Source organism: Oncorhynchus clarkii, chromosome 15 (genome assembly GCF_045791955.1).
Source record: "Oncorhynchus clarkii lewisi isolate Uvic-CL-2024 chromosome 15, UVic_Ocla_1.0, whole genome shotgun sequence".
Taxonomy (NCBI): Eukaryota; Metazoa; Chordata; class Actinopteri; order Salmoniformes; family Salmonidae; genus Oncorhynchus; species Oncorhynchus clarkii.
The window spans coordinates 6,219,579-6,232,868 of NC_092161.1; positions in this window are offsets into that span (position 1 = coordinate 6,219,579).

The window sequence follows — 13,290 nt, forward strand, 5'->3', positions numbered from 1 at the left end:
CTACGATCTGTTATTGATGTCAGTGTAGATGAAGGGGAGGAGACAGGTTTAAGAATGATTTTTTAAGCCTTGAAACAATTGAGACATGGATTGTGTGTGTGTGCCATGCAGAGGGTGAATGGTAAAGACAAAGGATTGAAGTGCCTTTGAACGGGGTATGGTAGTAGGTGCCAGGTGCACCGGTTTGTGTCAAGAACTGCAACTCTGCTGGATTTCACACTCAACAGTTTCCTGTGTGTATCAAGAATGGTCCACCACCCAAACAACATCTAGCCAACCTGACACAACTGTGGGAAACATTGGAGTCAACGTGGGCCAGCATCCCTGTGGTACACTTTCGACACCTTGTAGAGTCCATGACCCAATGAATTGAGGCTGTTCTGAGGGCAAAAAGTTTTGGTACACTCCGTGTATTTTTAGTCTTGCCCAAATTAAGTTCAAGATTTAAACCAACCAGGGCATTGTGTATGTCAGATAGCAGCTCAAACAAAGCCTTGTCTCTATATATATATCAAGAATGGATTTAGTCAAGTGTCCATCATGTTTTGTACACTCAGTGTATCTGTATCTACTGTTTAACCAACTTGACAGCAGCCACAACAAAAAAGCGGTCTATAGAGTATAGACGTGCTAGAATTTTGGCGTGTGTGCGTGTTTCCTTTGTGTGCGTGTGTATGGGAGTCGTGTGTCTTTGAGGCTAAAACGTGTGTTTTGTAGGTACCTTCAAAACAAAACATAAAGCAATCTACAGTGTAGATCCTTTGATTCTTTCGTGTTTACTCACTAGTCCAGATAACAGCTAAGCACAGGACGAGACCTTCACAAGGTGAGATGAACCCTATCACTTATCCGAGCTGACGTCACAATATTCAGGTGTGAGAGGGGACAATTTATTAACCCAGCACTCAGACATCAAACAGTGGATGTGTCCTTAACGGTACCCTATGTAGGGCACGATGGGCCTGGTAAGGCTCTGGACAGAGAGGTAGGGCTATAGGGTGCTATTGAGGAGGCTTCCTGAACTGCTGACACGTTGAGATGAAGACTAAGACTGTGTTCTCGTCATCCATCATAGGCTGTCTGTCTGAAACCCCACAATACATTAACACACCCACAGGCGGGCACGTGGGCAGACAAACACACACACACACACGCGTATGAGACCTTAGCGAGAGAAGAGTTAGAGACAGTAGAGAGAGACTTCTGTGAGTGTAATGTTTACTGTTAATTTATGGTTTATTTCACTTTTGTTTATTATCTACCTCACTTGCTTTGGCAATGTTAACAAATGTTTCCCATGCCAATAAAGCCCTTGAATTGAATTGAATTGCGATGAGTTAGAGACAGTAGAGAGAGAGAGATCATGATCAGATGAGCTTCTGCATTTTTCAGCATGTTCTTTAAAAAAAGATAGATAAACTTGTTTTTTTTTTTCACGAACATATACCCTCTACAACATAACCTTCACTCCAAATCAAAACTCTAAACCTACAACCTGATTCTGGACGGAGTTACGGAATCACTTGGAAGGTTTACAACTACCAAGATTATTATTCCAACGCTATACAGCAAATGCCCTGGAAAACCACAGAAACCTGAAAACACCATCCAACCTGCAACTGAGTGAGTAATGTTTAGTCTGAAAATATATTTTATTTCCAAAAGCCAAGAAGAAGAATACAATACATCCCATTACTTTATAAGGACTGAATTATGGCTGCCAAGCTTGATACTCCCTCAGTTAGTGCTAAATGATGGCTGCCAAGCTTGATAATCCCTCAGTTAGTGCTAAATGATGGCTGCCAAGCTTGATACTCCCTCAGTTAGTGCTAAATGATGGCTGCCAAGCTTGATACTCCCTCAGTCAGTGCTAAATGATGGCTGCCAAGCTTGATACTCCCTCAGTTAGTGCTAAATGATGGCTGCCAAGCTTGATACTCCCTCAGTTAGTGCTAAATGATGGCTGCCAAGCTTGATACTCCCTCAGTTAGTGCTAAATGATGGCTGCCAAGCTTGATACTCCCTCAGTTAGTGCTACATTATGGCTGCCAAGCTTGATACTCCCTCAGTTAGTGCTAAATTATGGCTGCCAAGCTTGATACTCCCTCAGTTAGCACTGATTTGTCAAGTGAGTAATGTCAAAGTCCTTTAGCCCAACAATGGCAGGAGAGTCGCAGAGTCTACGCCAACCAAATGAGGGGGCCTTAGAATCTGCCTCCCGCTGTTCAGAGGTAATTAAAATACCGTACCCTGTGTATGTAAAGAATTATAAGGCAAGAAAAGATCACAAAACGAAGCTGCTTTTGGAAAATCAAGAGACACTTTTTGCTGACTATTATAAAAATGGGAACATCAGCAACCTTATCTTCCACACAAACCATCCCCTGGCATGGCACAGTGCTATATTAACACACTACCCCTCTGTTAAGAGAGGAAGGGGGGGGGGTGTTAACGAGGGGTGGAAACTCAGGATACTAGACAACGAGGACTCTGAGTCAGCTAATATAAATCTCTATAAGTCAGGAACTGTAATGGTACAGGGTAACCCCAAACAGTTTCAGCTGGACTTTCACCTAATCTAATAATTAGCCCAGCAGGAGAAGCTCTCCCTTGAGAAAGATACCTCCACCCCGAGCAGGTCAGACTGTGACGGGGTTCTTCCTGGGAAGGAGAGGCGGACCAAAATGCAGCGTGGTTATAATTCATGGTTCTTTAATAAAGAAACTATACATGAATAAACTACAAAAACAAGAACAGTGAAAACCCGAAACAGTCCCGTGTGGTACAAATACTGACACAGGAGACAATCACCCACAAAACCCAACACCAAACAGGCAACCTAAATATGGTTCCCAATCAGAGACAATGACTAACACCTGCCTCTGATTGAGAACCATATCAGGCCAAACACAGAAGCAGACAAACTAGACACACAACATAGAATGCCCACTCAGATCACACCCTGACCAAACAAAACATAGAAACATACAAAGCAAACTATGATCAGGGTGTGACACATACAAGACCTTTTCATTATATAACCCCACAAACAAACAACTCCAAGTGGGAAGTCAACCTCCCAGCACATTGAAATGAAGGATACATTTACCCAGCTGGAGGAAAGGCAGGGGGAGCTGGAACAGCACCACTCCAGTCAGCACAGACCCAGACAACAGTCCAGCACAACAACACCCCCTTAACCAGACTCAGAGAGCTGGAGGTGGAGAGAGACATATCTGCACTCTGGACTGTGGTGAGATAACTTCAACAACATAAAAAGCAAGAGCAGGAGAAGAACAGAGCACTAGAGAGGATTCAGACTGCTGGAGGAGAGGTTGAGGGGGATGACGTGTGACAGACAACAACCCACTAGAGAGGTGGCCACCCCCGCAGAGAAGCCAGCAGAACAGCCTAACTCAGATCCCGACAAAAGTCTCGACACCACAGCAGAACAGTCCACACCAGACCCTGACCATAGAGTTGACATCACAGCAGAACAGACAAATGAAGAACCCCAAGCTCAGGGGATATCACCCCATCTGAGCACATCCCCTGTCAGCTACCTTGATAGCCCTCCTGACAACCCCCCCACACCCACTGAGGACAAACACAAGACACAGATCGTACTCCTTATGGACTCAAATGGGAAATGTATACAAGAAAAAAACTCTGGTGTCCAAACACAGCTTGTCTAAACTCTAGGGTCCAAACAGCCTGCGCGCCCTAGACCTTCTGTCTGAGGACCAACTAGGTTCACCCAGCCACATAATACTACACACAGGGACAAAGGACCTGAGAACACAGCAGGAAAGGGTGGCCACAGCACTGAAGGGAGTGATTGAAAAAGTGTTCTACTTTCCCCAACGTACAAGTGATCATCTCCACCCTGCTACCATACAGTGACTGTGCCTCAAAACCAAATGTTTTCCTGGCCCACCACTCCACCCTGGACTTGAACAGCCTCTATGACCAGGTCCACCACTACAAGGAAGCAGTGCCCACCTTCACCCGGACTATATAGGACATTGCTCTCAAACGTATCCCCAACACTGCACACAGGAGCAACAGATCAATAGACGCCCCGCCCAGACCAGCGAGACAATCTCCCAGACCTGCGGGACCCCCCCCCCCCCCCGGACCTAAACATAGAGAACCCACGTCGAGAGGACCTACATCCAGACCACAACACCACCAGCCACATTCACACACCCACCAATCAACACCACTCCCCAAGTCGATCATGCCCACACCCCATTTATGCCCACACCCCATTTAGACCCCTTCAGATCAGACCCATGCCCCTCCTGCCCACCCCATGTACCCCACCCCCACAAAGAGGACCTCAAAATGGCCATGAGTGGGCAAACAGGCCCAACCCCCACTCTTACACTAGCCCAAGCCAATGACATGCACCAGATGCTAAGCATGCTCTGCTCATACTTACTGGCCTGAGGCCAAACCACACAAACAACAACATTGGACACTTTATGGAACACAAAGCCTTCACTATCTCATCCTGGAATATCCTAGGCCTGAGGTCATCTGCCTTTGGCCTAAAGAGCAGGACCCTGGACATTACCAAATCATTTGGAAATACAGACATTGTCATCCTGCAAGAAACCTGGTATAGAGGAGATGGACCCACTGGTTGCCCTCTAGGTTACAGAGAGCTGGTAGTCCCATCCACCACACTACCAGGTGTGAAACATGGTATAGAGGAGATGGACCCACTGGTTGCCCTCTAGGTTACAGAGAGCTGGTAGTCCCATCCACCACACTACTAGGTGTGAAACAGGGAAGAGACTCAGGGGGTATGCTAATTTGGTATAGAGCAGACCTAACTCACTCCATTAAATGAATCAAAACAGAATAATTTTACATTTGGCTAGAAATTAAAAAAGAATGATCTTAACAGAGAAGAATGTCCTCCTGTGTGCTACCTATATCCCCCCACTAGAATCCCCATATTTTAATGAAGACAGCTTCTCCATCCTGGAAGGGGAAATCAATTATTTCCAGGCCCAGGGACATGTACTGGTCTGTGGCGACCTAAATGCCAGAACCGGACAAGAACCTGACACCCTCAGCACAGAGGGGGACAAATACCTGCCTGGAGGTGACAGCATTCCCTCCCCCAAATATGCCCCCCTTAGAGACAACTACAACAACATAACCAACAAAAACAGGTCACAACTCCTGCAGCTCTGCCACACGCTGGGTATGTACATAGTCAATGGTAGGCTTCCAGAGGACTCCTATGGTAGGTAACCCTGTAGCTCTGTTACACCCTGGGTATGTACATAGTCAATGGTAGGCTTCCAGAGGACTCCTACGGTAGGTAAACCTGTAGCTCTGTTACATCCTGGGTATGTACATAGTCAATGATAGGCTTTCAGAGGACTCCTACGGTAGGTAAACCTGTAGCTCTGTTACATCCTGGGTCTGTACATAGTTAATGGTAGGCTTCCAGAGGACTCCTACGGTAGGTTCACCTATAGCTCTGTTACATCCTGGGTATGTACATGGTCAATGGTAGGAGGACTCCTACGGTAGGTAAACCTATAGCTCTGTTACATCCTGGGTCTGTACATAGTCAATGGTAGGCTTCCAGAGGACTCCTGCGGTAGGTACGCCTATAGCTCTGTTACATCCTGGGTCTGTACATAGTCAATGGTAGGCTTCAAGAGGACTCCTATGGTAGGTACACCTATAGCTCATCTCTTGGCAGTAGTAGTGTAGATTACTTTATCACTGACCTCAACCCAGAGTCTCTCAGAGCCTTCACAGTCAGCCCACTGACACCCCTATCAGATCACAGCAAAATCACAGTCTACTTAAACAGAGCAATACTCAATAATGAAGCATCAAAGCCAAAGGAACTGAGTAATATTAAGAAATACTATAAATGGAAAAAAATGTAGTTTGGAAACCTACCAAAAAACAATTAGGCAACAACAAATTCAATCTCTTCCTGGACAAACTTCCTGGACAAAACGTTTCACTGTAATAGTGAAGATGTAAACATATAAAATCTTAACAGCATATTTGACCTCAGCTTCCCAAATCTAAAAATATCAAATAGAAAACCGAAGCAAATGAACAACAACGACAAATGGTTTGATGGAGAATACAAAAATCTATTAAAGAAATTGAGAAACCTGTCCAACCAAAAACATAGAGACCCGTAAAACCCGAGTCTCCTCCTTCACTATGGTGAATCACTAAAACAATACAGAAATATACTACGGAAAAATCAGGAACAGCACGTCATAAATCAGCTCAATGTAATTGAAGAATCCATAGACTCTAACCACTTTTGGGAAAATTGGAAAACACTAAACAAACAGGAATAATTATCTATCCAAAATTGAGAAGTATGGGTAAACCACTTCTCCAATCTTTTTTGCTCTATAACAAAGAACAAACAGCAAAAACATATACATTATCAAATACAAATCTTAGAATCAACTATTACAGACTACCAGAACCCACTGGATCCTCAAATTACCTTGAATGAACAACAGGACAAAATGAAAACCCTCCAACCCAAAAAGGCCTTTGGTGTTGATGGAATCCTCAATGAAATTATCAAATATACAGACCACAAATTCCAATGTGGCCTTAGCTATGGCTTCTTCCCCAATATTTGAAACCAAGGACTGATCACCCCAATCCACAAAAGTGGAGACAAATTAGTCAACAGCAACCTTGGGAAAATCATCTGCATTCACTGACTCGTACATTTCGTCAGTGAAAACAATGTACTGAGCAAATGTCAAATTGGCTTTTTATCAAATTATCGTACAGCAGACCACGTATTCACCCTGCACACAATGACAAACAAACAAACAAACCAAAACAAAGGCAACGCCTTCTCAATCTTTGTTGATTTCAAAAAAGCCTTCGACTCAATTTGGTATGAGAGTCTGCTATAAAAATTGATGGAACATCATGATGGGGGAGAGACATACAACATTATAAATTGGTGAGGGCACTAGAACAGTCTGCAGCACCCGGCCTCACCCTACTAGAATATGAAGTCAAATGTCTACCGTCTGCTGATGATCTGGTGCTTCTGTCACCAACCAAGGGCCTACAGTAGCACATAGATCTTCTGCACAGATTCTGTCAGACTTGGGCCCTGACAGTAAATCTCAGTATGACTAAAATAATGGATTTCCAAAAGAGTTCCAGTTGCCAGGACAGCAAATACAAATTCCATCTAGACACCGTTACCCTAGAGCACACAAAAAAACTATAGAGTCGTGGCCAAAAGCTTTGAGAATGACACAAATTGTAACGGAATTCGTCTTCCTCTGGCGTATGAAGGATCGGACCAATATGCAGCGTGGTAAGAAAAAGTTCTGTCTAGTGAAGACACAGAGACAGAAAACAATCACCCACAACTAAAATGGGGAAAACAGGCTACCTAAGTACGATTCTCAATCAGAGACAATGAACGACACCTGCCTCTGATTGAGAACCATACCAGGCCAAACACATAACCACAACATAGAAAAAAGAACATAGACTACCCACCCCAACTCACGCCCTGACCAAACTAAAACAAAGACATAACAAAGGAACTAAGGTCAGAACGTGTGTGTGTGTGTGTGTGTGTGTGTGTGTGTGTGTGTGTGTGTGTGTGTGCGCGTGCGTGGGTGCGTGTGTGTGTGTGTGTGTGTGTGTGTGTGTGTACAGTTGTGGCCAAAAGTTTTGAGAATGACACAAATATTAATTTTCACAAAGTCTGCTGCCTCAGTTTGTATGATGGTAATTTGCATTATGGAAACCAGGTGTGTATGATCAAGACAAAACCAAACGAAAATTAAATATGGATCGGTGGTGTCTAGAAAGCCGGTGACGTCGACCGCCGAATGCCGCCCGAACAAGGAGAGGGACCAACTTCGGCCAAAGTCGCGACAGGAACTCCTGTGAGTGTAATGTTTACTCATCATTTTTATTGTTTATTTCACTTTTGTATATTATCTACTTCACTTGCTTTGGCAATGTTAACATGTGTTTCCCATGCCAATAAAGCCCCTTGAATTGAATTGAATTGAATTGAGAGAGATGAGTTAGAGACCGTAGAGAGAGATAGAGACGAGTTAGATACAGTAGAAAGAGAGAGAGAGAGATGAGTTAGAGACCATTGATAGAGATTGAGATGTGTTAGTCAGTAGAGAGAGATAGAGAGATGAGTTAGTCAGTAGAGAGAGATAGAGAGAGAGAGATGAGTTAGAGATAGAGAATATAGGCAGAGAGAGAGAGAGAGAGAGAGAGAGAGTTTACTGGCACAAAAGTTATGTAATTAAAAGTACAAACCTTACTTAATTTAGCCCTCTTCCTCATCCACTGTACACAGAACACCCCTGACTCCCCCCACTCCTACCCCAGGCGGTCACCAACCCCCATACGCATGTTTCAGTGTGAGCCGAGCCCACACCAGCCCCAGCAGCACAGCTCTGGGGTCCGTAAACCACCCCCTGCATCTCATGTTACCTGGTTTTCAACATGTAGTTTACTAGGCAGCCCCTTCACCTGTTGGCTAAGCTCTACCTAGGCCCTGCAACATATACGTCCAGAGTCAGCCCCAACCCTGGGACCTCCAACATATACGTCCAGAGTCAGCCCCAACCCTAGGACCTCCAACATATACGTCCAGAGTCAGCCCCAACCCTGGGACCTCCAACATATACGTCCAGAGTCAGCCCCAACCCTGGGACCTCCAACATATACGTCCAGAGTCAGCCCCAACCCTGGGACCTCCAACATATACGTCCAGAGTCAGCCCCAACCCTGGTCTTCAACATTGCCATTTTTGCATGCCCCAACATGTAGTTTACTAGGCAGTCCCTTCACCTGTTGGCTAAGCTCTACCTAGGCCCTCCAACATATACGTCCAGAGTCAGCCCCAACCCTAGTCTTCAATATTGCCATTTTTGCGTGCCCCAACATGTAGTTTACTAGGCAGTCCCTTCACCTGTTGGCTAAGCTCTACCTAGGACCTCCAACATATACGTCCAGAGTCAGCCCCAACCCTGGGACCTCCAACATATACGTCCAGAGTCAGCCCCAACCCTGGGACCTCCAACATATACGTCCAGAGTCAAGCCCAACCCTGGGACCTCCAACATATACGTCCAGAGTCAGCCCCAACCCTGGGACCTCCAACATATACGTCCAGAGTCAGCCCCAACCCTAAGACCTCCAACATATACGTCCAGAGTCAGCCCCAACCCTAAGACCTCCAACATATACGTCCAGAGTCAGCCCCAACCCTGGGACCTCCAACATATACGTCCAGAGTCAGCCCCAACCCTGGGACCTCCAACATATACGTCCAGAGTCAGCCCCAACCCTAAGACCTCCAACATATACGTCCAGAGTCACAGCCACCACGTTGCCCTGAGCCCATGCAGATGGTGTTTCTGAGCCACCTTCACAGCCACCACGTTGCCCTGAGCCCATGCAGATGGTGTTTCTGAGCTACCTTCACAGCCACCACGTTGCCCTGAGCCCATTCAGATGGTGTTTCTGAGCTACCTTCACAGCCACCACGTTGCCCTGAGCCCATGCAGATGGTGTTTCTGAGCTACCTTCACAGCCACCACGTTGACCTCAGCCCATGCAGATGGTGTTTCTGACCTTCACAGCCACCATGTACAGAGCCTGTTTGCTGGCTGTAAAAAGGCCCCCAGCTTTAACAATAGGATAATTCCCTCACTCTCCCGGTGTTCACTTGCAGTGGCAGCAATGGTGATAGGAGATAGGCGAGTGTCATTTACCTACTCCACAGCAGCTCTCTGAACGAGCCCGGTGGTGCAGCACAGACTCCCTCCACCACCTGCTACAGCAGCCTGGTTGACTTTATGGAGAAAGCAGATTTCCATCCATCCTCTTGTTGCAGGTCACCCATCTTAGTGAACTCAGCTGTCACAAGCCTGGCCCACAAGGTGATAGAGGCCAGGACTCTGGTCCGGATAAGTGGGTTATAAAACAACGGCTCCTCCATTCAGCTCCCGGCCGTGAAACGTCTCTTTGAACAGATCATTCATTCAGATCATTTTCCCAATGCTGCGGTGGTGCGGTAGAACGGAGTAATAGCTGACCGATCTGATCCAGATCCAAAACAGCCCAAGCAGTGTCTCTCCAACACACACCCTGCTAATACAGACTGTGTGGCTTTTAAACTCTGGACCCAATGTCCACCAGCACTATGTCCCCCCTCATCCAAAGGGAGATATAACACTGCTGCATGTGTCCAGTGTCGGCCAGACTAAAATAAATCTTCCAATAATCTCTGCAGTTGCGAGAGAGAGAGAGAGAGAGAGAGAGAGAGAGAGAGAGAGAGAGAGGGAGAGAGAGAGAGAGAGAGAGAGGAGTTATGATCAGCAGAGGAGAACATTAGAGAGAGGAGAAAATTAGAGAGAGGAGAACATTAGAGAGAGGAGAACATTAGAGAGAGGAGAACACCAATCACCTTGATTAGAGGTACACAATACGCCTCTTGTCATTAGCCAAACGCAGCGATCACCTTGATTAGAGGTACACAATACACTCCCCGCCTCTTGTCATTAGTCGTCCGGCCTTTACCGAGAGCCGCATACCGGATTTTTAACAGGGTTATTAGCATTAGGTAAAAAAAATTGTAATTCTTGCCCCAACCTATCTCAATATCTAGGTGTTGGAAAAGAACGAGACTGCAGCGTCCATAAAGTGATTTGACTTGACATCTTTTGGACTGAATAAGTTTGTATGGGCAACAGTTTTCATTACATTTGTAATTTCTCGCTCTCACATGCTCATTTCTGTCCATTAAGAACCCAAAATGTGCTAAACTTTGTTAAAATTTCTGACCATGCTTACATGTTTTTTTTGTTGCCTAAGCTCAGAGTTCCAGGTAGAGCAACTCAGTTGCTCGGCAACAACGCAACTACTTATACCGGTCTGCCAGTCTTAAGAAGTATATGCAGTCTTAAGAAGTATATGCAGTCTTAAGAAGTATATGCAGTCTTAAGAAGTATATGCAGTCTTAAGAAGTATACGCAGTCTTAAGAAGTATACGCAGTCTTAAGAAGTATATGCAGGCTTAAGAAGTATATGCGGGCTTAAGAAGTATATGCGGTCTTAAGAAGTATATGCGGTCTTAAGAAGTATATGCAGTCTTAAGAAGTATACGCAGTCTTAAGAAGTATATGCGGGCTTAAGAATTATATGCAGGCTTAAGAAGTATATGCAGGCTTAAGAAGTATATGCAGTCTTAAGAAGTATACGCAGTCTTAAGAAGTATATGCGGGCTTAAGAATTATATGCAGGCTTAAGAAGTATATGCGGGCTTAAGAAGTATACGCAGTCTTAAGAAGTATATGCGGGCTTAAGAAGTATATGCGGGCTTAAGAAGTATATGCGGGCTTAAGAAGTATATGCGGGCTTAAGAAGTATATGCAGTCTTAAGAAATATATGCGGGCTTAAGAAGTATATGCAGTCTTAAGAAATATATGCGGGCTTAAGAAGTATATGCGGGCTTAAGAAGTATACGCAGTCTTAAGAAGTATATGCAGTCTTAAGAAATATATGCGGGCTTAAGAAGTATATGCAGTCTTAAGAAATATATGCAGTCTTAAGAAGTATATGCGGGCTTAAGAAGTATACGCAGTCTTAAGAAGTATATGCGAGCTTAAGAAGTATATGCGGGCTTAAGAAGTATATGCGGGCTTAAGAAGTATATGCAGTCTTAAGAAATATATGCGAGCTGAGGTTAATCAATAAACACAAAGGTATGTTTTTATTAGCTAAACAACAACAGCTAACCTCGACAGAGAAGCTAGCTAACATTAGCTAGCTCATGTCCAAATGCCAGTCCTACATTTTTCCACAAAACATAGCTAGCTAGCTAGCTAGCATACATAATTTCAAAACCAACTCAAAACTTAAGGGAGAAATGTCACCTTACAATGCATGCAATGGACTTTTGCAAAACTAGATAGCTTACTACTCCATAGTGCAAGCTAAAGTAAGAGTTAGCCACATTTCACTGTCAGACAGGACACAACTCAAATTGCTGAGAAAACAAATTGTTAGCTGACGTTATATGTAAACAGCACTTCTGTTGTGCATTTACTGCAAATGTGTGCTTGCTAGCATCAGGAGAATTCTAATTCCAGAATAATTATAATTCCAGTACGTTCATTCTCTTGTCTTGTTGTAATTTTATTACAAATGTCTGCTGATCAACAGTGCCAAACTAACAACTCTGCCATGTGTTGGATATATGTAAATAATCCTGCTGTGCAAGGCCATTCAAGTGGCGAGGCTCCCCAAACATGGATTGTATAAATGTACAACTCTGGAATGCTTCAGGCTAGAATCAAGTTGTAAAAGGTACAAGAAAGACGTGTCCCTAGAAAGTGTACATGGGGATATCTTTGTTTAGTATCTATCACTGTTATACAACCTTCAAAAGTCAATGACTTCAAAACGTTTTATTTTACTTTGGTTTCAATGGGAATTGAGTCATATTTTACTGAGAAAAATCCATCCAGGAAGAGGAATTATTTTCATGTTTCAACTCAATGTCTATAGAGAATCCAATGGGTTAGGAATCAGATTGCAGTTCCTATGGCTTCCACTAGATGTCAACAGGCTTTAGACAAAAAAAAAGAAAGTTTCAGGCTTTTATTTTGAAAAACGACATGTAAAAAAGCCATTTTGGTCAGAGGACAGAGGAAGTTTTCAATTCTGATTTGACGCTCTCTCATGAGCGCGCCGTTTATATTTTTTCCTTTCTTTTGAAAAGGGTATTGTCCGGTTGAAATATTATTGATTATAAAGACAATAAACAACCTGAGGATTAATTATAAACATCGTTTGACATGTTTCGACGAAAGTTACCGGTACTTTTAGTATGTATTGGTCTGCCTGTTGTGACCGCCTTGGAGCCATTGGATTACTGAACAAAACGCGCCAACAGAACAGAGTTTTTGGGACATAAAGAGGGACTTTATCGAACAAAACAAACATTTACTGTGTAACTGGGAGTCTTGTGAGTGCAACCATATGAAGATCATCAACGGTAAGTGATTCATTTATCGCTATTTCTGACTTTAGTGACTCCTCGACATGGAAGGTAAATGATAGTATGCTTTTTTTTTTACACGGCACGCTGTCTTCAGATAATCGCATGGTGTGCTTTCGCCATAAAGCCTTTTTGAAACCTGACACAGCGGCTGGATTAACAAGAAGTTCATCTTTAATCTTAATCTTAATCTTAATCTTTTCATCTTTAT